Raw genomic sequence first — 16,200 nt, forward strand, 5'->3', positions numbered from 1 at the left:
ATGGAGAGGACACGCACGTGAGGTCCTTCCTAGATCTAATATTCAGTGGCCTGTGGAAATTGGCTGCCTGAAGTAAAGGGGAATGTACATGAGAACATTCAACCTGCACAGACGTCGTCTCCCTGAACCTGGGGAACGCTGAGGAGTGGACCACCAATGAGGCTGCCCTCAAGGACCAGGAGGCCGCAGCTGTTCTTTGTGCCTGGTTTTCCCTCACCCACCTGGAAAGGTGCCTCCTGGGGCTGCTCTCTCTGGAATCCATGGAGCTCCTCCTTTCTCCAGATGGAAGATAATGCCCGGCTTGTGAACAGCAAGCCCTGCTCAGGGGAAAGAGAGGGGAAAGTGCTTTGAACAGAGTCTCTCTGTTCCAATTTACTCATCTGTAAAATATGGGGTTTGGACTAGATGATTTCTAGGGACGAGCCTTCCAACTCTAAATTTGGAATCCTGTGAGCCAATGTTACATTCTTCTAGACTATCTCCCCCTGCTCTCCCCAGAAAGCCAGCTGTGGCTACCAACGACAGGAAAACTCTCGAGATGCCGCATGGCTTCCAGCAAATGAGAATGTGAAGATCATCCAATGAGCACATCCTGACCCAAAGAGGGAAACCGTCTTTACCCAGAGAGACGAGGTTCCTGTAGTTCTCGAGCATCACATCCTTGAACAAGTTTCTCTGCGCAGGGTCCAGCTGCCTCCATTCCTCCTGGGTGAACTCCACAGCCACATCCTGGAATGTAACTGACTCCTGAAACATCAACACATTCCTGCTCACTCGGGGATCCTCTCTTGTACAGACTTTGGGGTGACCACAAGCTAGCTAGCTGTACAGGAAATATCTTTCACAATCGTTCAGGGTTTGTTGTCTTGTAGACCCCCAAATCCCTCAGGGTTCAGCCTAGCTCTATCCATTCCTGGCCCTTAGTTTCTAATGTCTATTTCTTGGAGAAATTAGTTCTATATATATATATATATGTATGTATGTATGTATATTTGGTATTCACTTATCAGGGCTGATGATGCTATCTCACCTCCAAACTAATAGAAAGCAAGACTACAGATAAGCCATTACCAAGTGTTAGTAGGTTAAGCACCTTTGTGCCAGGCATTGGGAATATAAACAGAAAAATTAAAGCCAATCAGTTTTTATTGAGCACCTACTATGTGCCAGGCACTGTGACAAGCACCAGTGCTACAGGAAAAGGCAAAAGATAGTTCCTGCCCCTCAAGAAACATACAATTTAATAGTTTCTGCTCTCTCAATGGCAAGGACTTGGTTTATGGAAGATTTCAACACATCAGCTGAGTCTGACAATATATGCAAGAAAAGGAGACTCAAGACTGACTAGAGGCCAGAGATCTTCTTTCAGATTCAGACACTGAAGCTTCTTGAGCCAATAAAAAAGTCTTCCTTGCTTCCCTGGAAAAAAACAAAGTCCACTATAATCCACCAAGGTTTCTTTTCAATTCAAACACTTCTTATGAAGGGATAGAGACAAACAGTCCTGACCTGCCTATGCACAATAGAATTATTGTTGTTGTTCAGTCTTTTTCCAGGACTGTCCAACCCTTTGTGATCCTATTAGGGGTTTTCTTGGTAAAAATAGTAGAGTAATTTGCCATTTCTTTTCTTTTTTTTTTTTTTAATTTTCTTTTCTTTTTTTTTTTTTAAACCCTTAACTTCTGTGTATTGGCTCCTAGGTGGAAGAGTGGTAAGGGTGGGCAATGGGGGTCAAGTGACTTGCCCAGGGTCACACAGCTGGGAAGTGTTTGAGGCCAGATTTGAACCTAGGACCTCCCGTCTCTAGGCCTGACTCTCAATCCACTGAGCTACCCAGCTGCCCCCCATTTCTTTTTTTTAGCTCATTCTACATAGGAGGAAACTGATGCAAACAGATGTAAGTGACTTACCCAGGGTCATACAACTAGTTAAGTGACTGAAGCCAGATTTGAACTCGGGAAAATGAGTCTTCCTAACTCTAGGCCTGGCATTCTATCCATTGTGCCAACTAGCTGGGGATAAAAATCCTCTGAAGAAATTCTCTACCAGAACAACTTGTCACTTAAAGAAATCCAGAGTAACAGGAGCCAATGACAAGCCACAGATAGCATCATTCTCTTGAGGGAGTCAATAATCTGGAAAATCATCAGCCTTAATTCCAACTTTGAGTCATGTTTATAAGAGAGGATGCTAATTGGGTTAAGGGGCATTCTTGGGTATTTTGTGATAATGACCAATAAAGAAGCAATGGGGGAGGACATAGGAGGCCAGGAACAAGCTTGGGCCTGACACTCAGATGAATCCTATCCAGGGCCCAGGCTTTGGGGGAAAATGTGGGCATGCTGATTTCAAGAACCCAAATCAGAGTAATTAGAGAATTTAATTAGGTAAAGAAAGGTTGAGCAAAACATCCTCCTCACTAACTTTTTGCTAGGAAAGAGGGGACAGCAGAACCTTTACAGACAGCATCATGTGATAAAAAAGGCCCCCAAATGGACATTATTGCTGGGGGGAGAAACTGACCCTAAACTATGGTGAGTGACCTCCGGAAAATAAAAAGAGGGTGCTATAGTCACTCTGTGCCTCCTCATTTTAGGCCACTCTGGCTCCCTCATTACATCTACTACTCATTCTCTCTTCTTCTTCTTTTCTCATTGGTCACAATGTGTTTCAGGCTAAGCCTCATTCCTTGCCTTCCCCCATCTCTGTCTTTCTTACTCTCTAGCTACCCTGATTATAGTTGTGTCTTTAGCTTGTGTTGTTGGAATTCTCACTCATCCACAGAAGAAGCACAAGGTCAGACAAACAGGGTGGTCTGATGTTCTGCACTGTAGCTGATGATCTGTAGGGCAGCTGATAACACAACAGATACCACAGCTTTGTTACTTCTATCTGTGCTACTGGGGGCCCCTGAAAGTTACTAATCTTGCATGCTTTTATTTATGGGCTTGTCATTATCTTGACTTGTCTCCAGCACCTCCTTCCCCTTATCTTACAGGCATATATTTAAGTTACTGGGAAGAGACTCATAAATTCTCCATATCTCAATGACTCTCCTAAAGAACATGGATCTAGTACAGAGCTCTTTAGAGGGTAAGCTACAGATGGCATCCTCTTTACCATCATTTACCCATCTCCAAGTGTCACCTCTCTGTCTTGGCATTTAGATAACCTTGGCAATTAGATCTATGCAGCCTGTCCTTCCCTGTACTTTTATTCACTTTAACATTCATGATGTGTCACTAAGTCAAATGGGTCACTGGCATCCCGTTCGTTCCCACCTACTCTACAATCAGATAGAAGGATGGGGTGTTCAAGGAGGACTAGCACCTCTGGCGTGAGGCTTGCCGAGTCCTTTTTAGGGCTGCTTATCCATCTTTGGTGTCCATCTGGCACTTAACTCTTACCTATGGCTCCAAAAAGTTGTAGCCACACTCCAATAAACCATTGCAGTAGATGGACTAAACCAGATTGAAGGTTTTATATATAATATATATTTCTGTATCATGGAGTTTTCCCCATATTGCGGAATTTTGTGGAATGAATACCATACTGTACACAATGGAAATGCAGTATATCACTACCACTTGTGCAAGTTTGCCAACATGAGATTATACATGGCACACTATTGGCTGATGGAATGAAAGGCAACCAACCGCAGTGCTGTGTTCTATATTCTGGGAGCTGATTGGCTCAGTGACTGTAGGTTAATAAGAGTGTGGAAAAGGTTTATAGAAGAGTGGGAAGGGTTTATAAAGACTTAAAGTACATATAAATAAAATAAATATAACTCCGCTACTTCATGGATTTTCTCTTCTCGCAGGGGTCTCTGGAATGTAACTCCTGTGATAGGTGAGGGATCACTGTGTGTGTGTGTGTGTGTGTGTGTGTGTGTGTGTGTGTGTGTGTATCTGAACATCTTTGTGAGAAAATTAAAATCGACTTGCCTAGGGTTACACAGACAGTAGGTGTCTGGGGCAGAACTCAAATTCGTATCTTCCTAACTCCAACTCCTAACTCCACTGTATCCACTGACCTACTCCAAAAGCTCTTCTCTTTGAAGAGGAGAAAACTGAATACCATAAGTGTTCTTTATGGCTCCAAATTCTGGCCATAACCGAACTCATCTCCTACCACTGCCTAAGGTGAATGGTCTGTTACTGACAACCCGGACCCCACACTGGTTCCCAAAGATTCTGTTGTGCAGCTCTCTCCTCTCTACTTACCCCAAACCTATCCCCAGAGCCCAACTTGGAGAAGTCTGCAGCAACCTTTCCCTTCTTATCTAAGCCTTACCACCATTTTTCTATTAATTCATGTGGTATTCAGTCTCTCTGTGAATGGATTTCAGGGCTTCAAAGACATTACCGGGAATAGCACAGCTAACACATGTTAAAGAGTTAGTCTTGATCTAGTTGCCATAATGAAACTCAAAGATTTGTGTTATAAAAGAGTTTTTGCCTGTCCTTATTTTACAACCCTCACAGCATTTAGCTCAGTACCAAGTATTTAACAGGCAGAACTGTCTTGACCGTTGAGTTAAAGATGGGAAGAAAAGAAGGCTAGAGAAGAAGAAAGCCACTTTTATTGTGCTAGACTATCTCTTGGTTTCCAATATGTGGGAAAGAAATTAGCCTGTGCTCTAAAAATGTAGCTTTTAATCATTTTGGTCACAGAAAACGTCTAACTCACCTGAAAGCTGACTGGAGGGCCAATAGGGACCATTCCCTTCTCCTTTTAGAAAACAACAGAGTTCTCAGGAGGCAAATCTGGGAAGGAGAGATCAAGCATGAACAACACCAGCATTTTCTTTAGTGCCTAGCACCAGGAATGGTCCTGAGACCATAGATTTTAAGTGAGAAGGCACCTTAGCAACCAGATGACCCTCTTCCACACCCCATTTTACAAGGCTGAGACTCAGGAATGACATGCTTTGCCCAGGGTCAGCCAGGCACACCGGACATGGGAAGTCCCTCTCCTCCTGCTTCCAGGACAAAGGAGCCTGAGAAGGACCCACCGAGGCCCTGAGCAGCCAGCGCCCCATCCCCTTTTCTTGCGCCTCCTCCCAGGCTGAGGCTTAGGGGCAGGAGGAGTGGGGGGGTTCTGACAAGGTGGGATCCCCCACAGGTTGCCTGGATCCCCCCAGACTGAGCTGGCAGAGGTGGGCTATTTCCAGAGCTGACCAGGAGCTACTCACCAGGGAATGCCTAAAGGAGAATGGAAGAAAAGAAATGGAAAGCTCCCGCAGAAGCTGCCTTCTGGTAGCTCTCCAAGGTACCAGCTGTAGTTATTGCTACGTGTCCACCGCCCCGGGTCTAGGCAGAAAGACCTAGAGCTTCGCCTGGACTTGTGGGAAATGTAGTCCTGGAGCCAGGAGAAGCTTCTGCGCATGTCCCGCACTGTGTGGCTTGGGAAGAGCAGCCCGTCTCTTCCGCTTTCTCCACCCCGTCGGTAGTGCCGGACTACAGCCAATAAGCAGCCAGTCCAGGGCATCTGCGGGACTAGCGATCCTTTATCTCCTTCCCGTTCCTCGGGATTGCCGTGGGGTCTCTCCGCGGGCTGTTCCTGACCTTTGGGGGCTCGCCTCGATGAATAGTCTCATTGCGCAATGACCCAGACACTATTAAAGAAATGAAAGGCAGGGGAGTGCGCTCCTCTCAAAGTGCCTTTGGAAGCCCCCCCACCCCTCCAGGAATAGCGAGGGAAAGGGCAGGAAAAGCCGTAGAGAAGAGGCAAGAACTCAGCTGGGCTGCAGCGACCGAGGGCCCGGGCTCTCCTCTTTTAGTACCTCCACCCGTACGTCCTTTGGGATTCAACTGGAGAACACTTGCTGCGGGAAATTGTTCAGGGCAAAAATTATTTAGCTAGCGAGTCCGAAACGAAGCGGTTGGTCTAAAATATATCATGGGCAGAGGGAAGGGGGAGAAGCGCTTCTAGAGCACCCGGGCCAAGTACTTCACCAATATTATCTCATTCGGCCCTCACAAGCCGGCTAGATTGGTGCTGCTATTGTTCCCCATTTTACAGGTGATCAAAACAGATGAAATGACTTGCCCAGGTTCACATAGTTTCTAAGTGTCTGGGGCAGAATTTGAAATCCATTTCTCTGAATCAGACCGCAAAGCCTGATGACTCCAGGCTCATAGCTCTATTCACTGTACCATTTACTACATAACTGCAAATGGGAAAAAATCAGGATGAGGACAGAGGCTGTTTGACCAAGTGGTGTAGTGAGTACTCAGGCCTCATTCTCTCCTCTATTAGTACTCTAAAGGATCCCATTCCATTTCCCCACTGGGAGCCATCAGTGATTACTGCCCAAGGGGCAGCCTGGTGGTTTAATGGATAGAGCACCAGGCCTGGAGTCAGGAAGACCCAAGTGCATACCTGACCTTAGGCCAGGGGTCGGCAACATATGGCTCTTGAGCCATATCTGGCTCCACCTCCCACCTGGCCAGTCCCGGCAGAGCCCCATGATGTGCCCCAGGGGGCCCTTCAGCCCCTGCCCCGTATTCCAGCGCCTTCCACCTCCATCCTCCTCCTTCTGCAGGCGTATATGGCTCACAGGCAACCTTTTTGGCCGACCTTTTCGACACTTGCTAGCTTGTGTGACTCTGGGCAAATCACTACCTCAGTTCCTCATCTATAAAATGGGGATACATTGGAGAAGAAAATGGCAAACCAGTATCTTTACCAAGATTTGTGTGCAACTGAAGAACAACAAAGCTTTTACCAAAGAATATTCACTTTAATAATTACAATTAGCAGCAATTACAGAAGCATAACACCTCCTCGACCCCCACATACATTTTGGGAGCATACACTCCTTTAGTCCCTGGGGAAAGTGAATTGTCTTGCCTAATTTCAATGTGTGATTGGACCCAGCAACTTCGCATCCAGAAGGGGGATGAGGGGCATTGCTACTGGATGAGCCCTTGTCCCAGCTACTGTTGGGCTGCTTCTCAAAGGTTCCTCATCAGGGCCCCAATACTCTACTTTCAAAACTCAAAAGGCCACGGCCTCCAATCTTATTCATCTCTAAGAAAAGCACAAACACAGGAAGAGCACCAAGGCCCCCTGTCCACCTCAGATAGGGAAGGTCTGAGGCAGCGTTGTCTCTCTCCTACCAGAATGCCATCAGGCAGGAAGGAGTTATGAGAATGGCCAGCCTGAAGATGGCAAATGTCTTCTGAATGCTCTCTCCATCCCAACTTCCAGTTAGGAAGCCAGAGTGGTTCCTATTCACTCATGGTCAGCAGACTAGAACCAGTCGCGGGACATTTTTGTGTTCAGTTGTTTCAGCTATCTGACTTTTCATGACCCCAGTTAGGGTCTTTCCCCATGCTCCAAAGCCCTTACAAATGACAGTGAGACAGAACCTACACAGGCTGTTATTCCTTGGCTTTGGAGAATATGAAGACAAAGCAGTAGGTTTTTTCTGGTCTGTCAGGATACTGGTTTGCCATTTCCTTCTCCAGGGCATCCCCATTTTATAGATGAGGAACTGAGGTAAATAGCGACTTGCCCAGGGTCACACAAGCTAGTGTTATATTGGTATATGAGGATCTCAGAGAAAATGATGGTATAGATGGAGGAGGGATTGTATGCCCAGGCCTAAGCTGGTTATAGTTGGTGAAGGAGAAAGCACACTCTCCTCTGACAGGCCCCTATGCAGTTGTTATTGGTATGATCTATGCCTCTCCTCCCTGACAGGCTTGGTTGAATAAGCTTGTCAGTTATCCCCTTCTAACAGTTTGCCCAGGCAGGGAACCCCTAAGAGGTTGTGTGGATAGTTAACCTCTCTAGGTCCCAACTTGAGGTTGGAATATTTATTGATAAGGGGCTATTGATTAGCTATTGGATAATGGTATAATCTGTGTATTGATCTCCCCTTCCCAAGGGCTTTGGTATAATCACCACTCAGGAAAGGTACTTGATGATAAACACTGTATTTAAATCTACTAATGGGGTTAGGAAATAAGGGAATGGGTTTGAGGATTTAGGAACCCTATTGCTAATTAACTAGGCTAATGATCAAGGTCTGGAGATTGCTAGGTTTAGTAAACTGGAGGTTCTTCAACCTCTCACTAACTCTGACCTGACTTGGCCACAGCCAAGCCAGAGATTAGGGAAGGCTATTTGATGATCTTGACTGATGATATTAGTAAATTCTCTCAGCTCTATTAACAAGGATAGTGATTGATCTCTAGCTCTCTCAGTAAGATTACAGGTTTCAGGCCTACCCTTCACCCTTCACCTCCCACTTGTCTTGTCACTTGAGGGTATCTATAGGGCTGGGGCTAACTGCTTTTTGCCCTTGGCTCATGGCACCTGGGGACATTTTGAGGTTCTCAACTGCCAGTCCTGTCATTCAAAGTGGCATCCATCTTGTCCCAGATAATCATTTCAACACTAGCAAGCGTCAAAAGTCAGACTTATACTTCGGTCTTCTTATAATCTGACCATCTGACTCCTAGAAATGGGGAGGCCACTCTGTAGATGAATGATGCTTCCTGTGGTGTAATGGAGGAGTCTTTTTTGAATGGCTAACTGGTATGGAAAAAAGGCTTTTGCCATGGTTGTGTAATGAACAGACCCAGGAAGCTGCCATCTTCCTGCACTCGAGGGACTGATGAAACTGTGAATATAGAAATCAGTGACATCTCTACAAATCTCTCAAGTATTGAACCTTATCACATAGCTGGCACACAAAATGTATTGGGGGAACATAATGGTTTGCTGTTTTTCAGTCATATATAATTCTTTATAACTCCATTTGGGGTTTTCTTGGCAATGATACAGGAGGGTCTTGCCGTTCTCTTCTCCAGTTCATTTTACAGATGGGCAAACTGAGGCCAACAAGGTTAAGTGATTTACCCTGGGTCACAGAGTATTTGAAGCCAAATTTTAATTCAGGTCTTCCTGACTCTAGGACTGGTGCTCTATTACCCATTACGTCATACAAATATATTGTCTGATGTGGTCCATTTTTGGATGACCATTCTTATGGGGAAAACCAAGGGAGTTAACTTAAATATTATATGTGGGTTCAGAAGGGTGAGTAGGAGACAGGAATGGGCAATAGATGGGGACTTAACAAGTTAGGGAAACTGGGTTTAACTGCTAAGGGAAATGACTGTTGACAGAAGTGACAGGCCTGTCACTCTGTTCCATCTAGACAAGGGATAAACTCAAGAATATAAAAATATACACTATGGAAACTTCAAGGTACGAAGAAAAACACACAGGGAAATAATTTAATTGTTTTTGAGAGGATAGGAGAGGGGGTGAGGTGAAACTATGTTTAACTGACCAGGACTGGAGTCAAAAGGGTAAGTTCCTTAGCCAACCTGGCTTCTGCCAGGTTTGACAGCTTGGCTAAGGACCTGAGGAAGAGGGCTTGGATTTGGGTTCTCACAACTGATCCAGAGATGTCTTCAGGATACCAGGAACCAACTTCTCCACAGCCGATGATCCAAAAGTAACCAGGTAGGGAGAGATGTCTGCAAACTGTCCACCAGAACACAGGCCTCTTCCCTACTCAGAGTTGACTTGCCAGTTGATGTCTTCAGCCTTTACAACCTTCACCACTCTCCAAGATCCCAGGTCAAATAGGGACTGCTGATTGCACATCTGCTCCAAACCCCTCACAAAACAACAATATCTGTTGCTTAGCTCTTTCCTCTCTACCCCCTGCATTCTATTCAGAATGTCCATGACTTCTAGCCAAGGCTTTCCCTAATCTACTTGCAAAAATCTGCCTTTATACCTTTAAAGCCTATACCTATTACACCATGTTGCAAACCTGCTCATAAGGTTGTACGACCAAGTTAGCGCTTTAGACTCCAATTCCAAGAAGAGGGTCAATAAAGATGTACTTATAAGAAATATTATAAAAATTAGAAAATATCTTTATACTACTACTAGTTACTAGGCTAGTTATTATAATTGTTATTAATCTGGGGAAGCTGTGTTTTGGATTCCCTCATGGCTGGTGCAGGGACACCCAAGTCCTGCCACTCAGCTGGATGTTAACTGCCCTTCTTTATAACAGTGCCCAGGCAGGAACCCTAAAGATCAGTGGATGGGTAACCCTTTCAGGTCCCACCTGGGGTTGATTGATTATTGGTATTGGGCTCTATCAGCCTTGGATAACATTCATCTGACTGCGTTGCTCCCTCCCCAGAGTGGTGATGGAATAACTACTCCAGGAAGGTACTTAATAAATTTTATCTTTATTGTTAATAAGGGAAAGGAATAACCAGGAACGGATTGGGAATAGGAAACCTATCACTAAAGCTAAGACAATAATCCCTCAGGACTGTAGGCTGTTCAGTAATGCTGGAGCTTCTGTTCTTCACCTCCTCTGGCTCAGCCTGGCCACGGCCAAACCAGAGTAAGTAATTTGTTTGGATGGCACAGATATTGATGATCTCTCTCTCAGCTTCTTACTGCTAGTTGTTGTGCCAGCCCTACAGCCTTCAGGAAATACCACCCTTACCACCCTCTGCTTCTTCTCCTGCCCACTTCCCAGTTTACCCCCTCTCCCCGGGCCCGGGATACCTAAATATCTAGATATGGTTTAGATGCCTAAATATCTAGGGGGAATTCAGAGAGAACCAGAGGATCCAGTCAGACCCACAGGTCAACCAATGTCCAAGATCAGATTGGTGTTTAGGCAAGGGTTTCAGGTCAGGGCTCTTAAACCAAAAGCCAAAAGTCAAAAGGGGTCCCTCTCAGAGGTTTGTCAGGGTATTTATACCCTCTCTGGCCAACTGCCTTTCCTCTTGTCCTCATGACCTCTGGGAACATTCCGATGACTCCAACTGTCTTCACCTGTCAATCAAGGTGAGACTCTCCACTCCCAGAGTTTGAATATGACAGACATTACTGCTGGGGTGTGGGGTAGCTAAGTAGCTCAGTGGTTTGAGAACCAGACCTAGAGACAGGAGGACCTGGGTTCAAATCTGGCTTCAGACACTTCCCAGCTGGGTGACCCTGGGCAAGTCACTTAACCCCCATTGCCTTGCCCTTACCACTCTTCTGCCTTGGAGCCAATACCCTGTATGGATTCTAAGATGGAAGGTGAGGGTTTAAAAAGAACAAAAGGCAACATTGAACTACCCTAATCAACATAAATCCCATGTCTGGTGCTATACTAGCCTTTACTCTCTCCATCTCAATAAGTTTTACTTTTCCCTATCATTCTATTAGGGACATTGTATGTCCAGAGTAAAGAGAAGCTATTATACTCTTGGTGTGTGGATAGCTCAGAGGGGTCGATGATGAGGTAGGTGATTGGCTGAAGTAGGGACGATACTTTCAACATCCATCTGAGGAGCACTGCCAGAGTTCCAGACTCCTCTAGGAAGGTAGACCTGTTAGACACAAACTAGTCTTCTGATCCTAAAATTGGTTACAAATTTATCTTAATTACAATCATGATTCCAGGCTCTCAATTAATTTTTGACCTGGGTAGTTGCTATAGAAACTCCAGATAAGCCACAGAAAAAAGGTATGAATAATCCCACAAAGAAGCTTTCTACTTCCGGGCTGGAGCAGGCAGTTCCTGGAGGAAGGCAAATGGACTAGAAGTAGGGATGGTGGAAGGGAGCCACTTCCTGATCCCTGGGCTGATGGAGAAGAGAAAGGGGGTGAGGGAAGCGCACAGATGGATCCACAGAACAGGATGTCCCTATAAATATCCAGCTTCTTTTCATTCATGAACTTTGTGGTTATACTTAGGTTTATTCTCCCCTTTTGTTTTTATACATAGAAACTTCTGCTTAATGCTCTACCTCAGGGGTTGGCAACGTATGGCTCTCGAGCCATATCTGGCTCCACCTCCCGACCCACCAGTCCAGGCAGAGCCCCAGGATGTGCCCCAGGAGGCCCTTCAGCCCCCGCCCCATATTCCAGCGCCTTCCGCCTCCATCCTCCTCCTTCCGCAGGTGTTTATGGCTCTCATGGCCAAAAAGGTTGCCCACCGTTGCTCTACCCTCTTGCAACTCTGAAAAACATCTGAGGAGAACCAGTCAACACTAACACTGGATTTGAGAGTAGGAACAAATCCACATCCCAAATACAAAGTCCCCACTTCTCTCTGTGATAAGGAAAGCTTCATGATCTTTGGATTCTATGACACTCAACTGCTTTTGTGTTTTTTTTTTCCATTTTTATCTCACTGTTTATTTTCTTAATAAACACAGGACAGTTTTCAGTCAAGATGGCTAAGTAGTAAGGGAGGCCAAAGCAGCATCTCCTCCAAACCTCCTTCCCAAAAAAGGACCAGCACGGATACCTATCTTCCTTCCACCAAAAAGAACAAGGGAAAAGTGAGAGAACCCTAAAGAAGCTAAGTTAGTGAGGGGCCAAAGGAAGAGGCAAGGCCAATGGCTCAGCTAGTGGCCTTGGAACTTAAAGCCAACACAGAATGCCTGATGCATTTTCCCTCTCAGTCCCTTCTCCTTCTGTTTCTATTTCTATCCTTTTCTATAATTATAAGTCAGACCGGAAAGGGTCTCTCAGCAAGGTTGGGTAATGGGGAAGGAGCCCAAGAGATCGTTCCCAAAATGGAGTCCCAAACCTTAGCTGATGATTGAAGTCTTGCTGGATGAGAAGGGATGGGATGCCTTTGACCAGGGAATCAGGGTATTGTGTAAATGGAATTAGCTCACCCTCATTCATTTGTGTAGACTTAGTCACCAGGAATAATGTCACCCCACGCAACTTAGAATTAAGTGGGGAGGGGGAGGTCTGTGACCCACACGTGATAGTAAGTAACAAATCAAGAACAAGGGACTGCCCTTTGGGCAGCCCAAAACAGTGTTGAGGCTGCCATTTGTCCACTTGAATTGGAGGTGGATGTGGGAAGTGACAAAAGCTGCTGTCTTTTTAAATATGATAGTAACTTCTTGTGGAGGCAGTTGGCACTTTGACCTTGGTGTTGAAGGATCTCTGGTGAGACCTCAGATGGCTTCCCTCTGAATTGCCTTCCTCCTCCCTTGGTGTTTCTGGAGGCTCTAGCCTCAGGAAGGCCTCTCTTGCCTCTCTAATTGTAAAAGGCCTTGTGGCTAATAGCCTTGTTTAATTAACCTCTGTGCCCGGCTGCTGGGCCTCTAACTTCTTACCTCGTCTGGACCTCTGGTCTGGGCCAGAGTTTCTCTCTCTCAATTTCCCTACCTTCAACCTTTCTAATTGTAAATAAACTTCCATAAAAGTCATCCTGACTTGGGTCTTTTTTAATTTGAAATTGAGTTAATCTGATTTCTGGCGACCATACTTTAAATATCTAGTTTTCCCCCTCTTACAGTATCAATGTCCAAAGAAAGATCTTCTGGAAGCCCTCAGGACTAGATTCGAGCTGAAATGTCCACCTTCCAAATTTAAAAAATCAACACATTGTGGCTGAATACTCCAATCTGGGGACAAAACAGAACTTCCACACACAAGGAAACCACAGGGTGAGGTTGAACCTGCAGCCCAGACACACATTCCAGAAAGCTATAAGGAAAAGCTGAGAAACTCAAAGACTAACTATTCCATTGTTCCCAAATAGCGGAAGACCTGACTTATCCATCTCATCCACATCCTAGAAATAACAACCACTTGTCTCAAGCTTTTGGATAGCAGAAAGCTAAGGCGATGGTGAAACTTCTGTCCAACAATCCCAACAATTTTCATTTTTTTAATGTTTTAAGTATCATCTTCTCAAGAGAGTAAAATAAGAGCTACTAAAGTAACTGTGTCAAGGTGTGCTTGAGTTTGTTTTGCATTTCTTTTGGGTGGAAGAAAATAAATAACCATCCTATACCAGGTGGGAGAGGGAAGCATTTTCTCTGCTTCACTTGAAAGCTGACAGGCACCATTAAGCCCTTCATCTGCCTAACAAAGGGATCATAGGGAGTAGGTGACTGCTTGCCAATTCTCAACAGGATGGTTGTAGATGGCACAACACCAGCAAACCTACCTTGGGACATGTAATATTCCTGAGAATCAAAAACTCATATGGCCAAAAACTCCAACTTTACCAAGAGCTAGAATGTACTCTAGAAATTCAAGGTAAAGCATCTTTGCACAGAGGTGCCATCAGAAAAATTTAACTGAGTAGTAAATTAGTGAGTTAAAAACTTCAAATACGAGACAATTTAGTTAAAGTTAAAAGGCTGGTCTAAAATAAATCATGCAACTGCAAGTGAAAAAAAAAAAGCAGGGATACTAGCCATTAAAATTGGAAAACATGCCAAGAGACAATTAGAGCACAACATCAGTGGGGAAAGAAAGCTAAATAACAAATGTAAGGTAACTCCCAATTTACATACATCAAATAATTCATTTAAATTCAGAAAAGAGAAATAAAAATACAAGAGACAAAAACAGAATAACTTAATATCTTAAAACTCCAGTAGTAAAATATGAGTTAACCATATTTTAAGTTAGTAAAACCCCAGACTTGCAGTGCTTATGAAATAAGTTGGAACTAAAAGATGGAGAAAAATAAATGAGAAACAAAAAATACCCGTATTCAATTTAAATATGTCTGTAACATTCACACAGTATTATAAAGCAATATACAAAAAATTATCTGCAGGCATTGTAATAGAGGTATTTGGGAGATGGAATTGTTATGCTCACATTCTGGGAAATGATGGATGCCACCTTGAATGACAGGGGAGGCAGTTAGATGGCATGGAATGTTCCCAGATGCCGTGAGCCAGGGGCAAATGTTGGTTGGCCTGGCAATATAAATTCCCGACAGCCACTTGAAGGGATCTTTGGTCTTTTGGTCTTGGGGTCTTTGGGTTCTTTAGGTCTTTAGGTCTCTGGATCTTTCTAGCTCTTTAGGTTTCTAGGTCTCTGGGTGGTGAAGGGAGGCTGGGAGGTCTATGAAGAAGAGGGTAGGAAGAATCTGAATATTTCATGAAGACTGTGAGAGCTAGTGCATCACCAAACACTGGCAGTGAGAAAGCTGAGAGAATAAGATCACCAACACAGCTGCATCAATAGCAGTCCTCATTCTTTGGCTTGGCTGTGGCCAGGCTGGGCCAGAGGGGTAGTGGAGAATAAAGCTCCAGCTTTTACTAGATCACTAGCCTCCAGTCCTGATTGTCAACTAGTTATAGATATTAGATTGACAGGGTCTCCAATCCCCATTCCTTATCCTGTTTATCCTTTCCCTGATTATAGATAATAGAGTGTTTAACAAGTACCTTTCTGAGTGGTCTTTATATCATGACCCTTGGGAAGGGAGTCAACACAGTCAGATTTCAAATGTGATCCAAAGCAAATCAAAGCCCTATAATAATTTATCCAACCTCAGGTTGGACCTGAAAGGGTTACCCATCCACCTAACCTTTCGGGGTCCTCCCTGGGCAACTGTTAGAGAAAGGGAAATTATAACAACTATTAAGGGTGATCTGGGTTGGTGTTCCTCCATCATCTGAAACTAGGGAGAGTATATAGATACATTCACATCACTGTATATCTGTATCTCCCTAGGCCCTTTTTGTTATAACAGGATTAGATGTGATTAAATGAATTACTTTGGGCCAGTATCAAGGTTTACACACTGTGGGAGAAAGGGCCTAACAGACAGCCCTGACCAGCCCGAAGCCTGGTCTAGGACCAGCACACAGATAATCAAAGTCACAGCAAATAAAAGGTGTAGTTTATTTCCAAAGGGAAAGGTTAAGAGGGAAAGGGGAAAATCCCTTACACTAATTTTACTAGCTAAGTACCCCAGTATCTAAAGCCTTCTCAGGAAGGGTCTTCAGTGATTTGATTTCCTACTCTTATCACCCTTTCCTAGCTAATCTGTAAACCCAGTCCCTGTTCTAGATATCCTGCACTAAAACTCTCTCTTGGTTGTTACTATACTGGTCTATAACAGCTCAGGCAGGGACCTAGGAAAAGGCCCTAAATCCAACTGGACTCAGACCTCTCCTTGCTGACACAGCTGGATGCTCATATAGGCTAGTGACAGATTCTTAGGATCTTCTTCCAAGACACACAGCAGAAGGACAGCAACACAGGCAACAATAAGGATAGGATCAAACTCTCAGGACTTGGCATTCACTCCCTCCAGGTTCACATCCAGAGAGACACAGACCCAACAGTGTCTGAGTTTCAGCTTAACCCTTCTTTGCAGCATTCCAGAATCTTTCCCTGTTGGTCTCATGCATCTGTCCTCTGCAAATCTAC

The sequence above is a fragment of the Gracilinanus agilis genome, chromosome 3 (assembly GCF_016433145.1).
Source record: "Gracilinanus agilis isolate LMUSP501 chromosome 3, AgileGrace, whole genome shotgun sequence".
Classification (NCBI taxonomy): Eukaryota; Metazoa; Chordata; class Mammalia; order Didelphimorphia; family Didelphidae; genus Gracilinanus; species Gracilinanus agilis.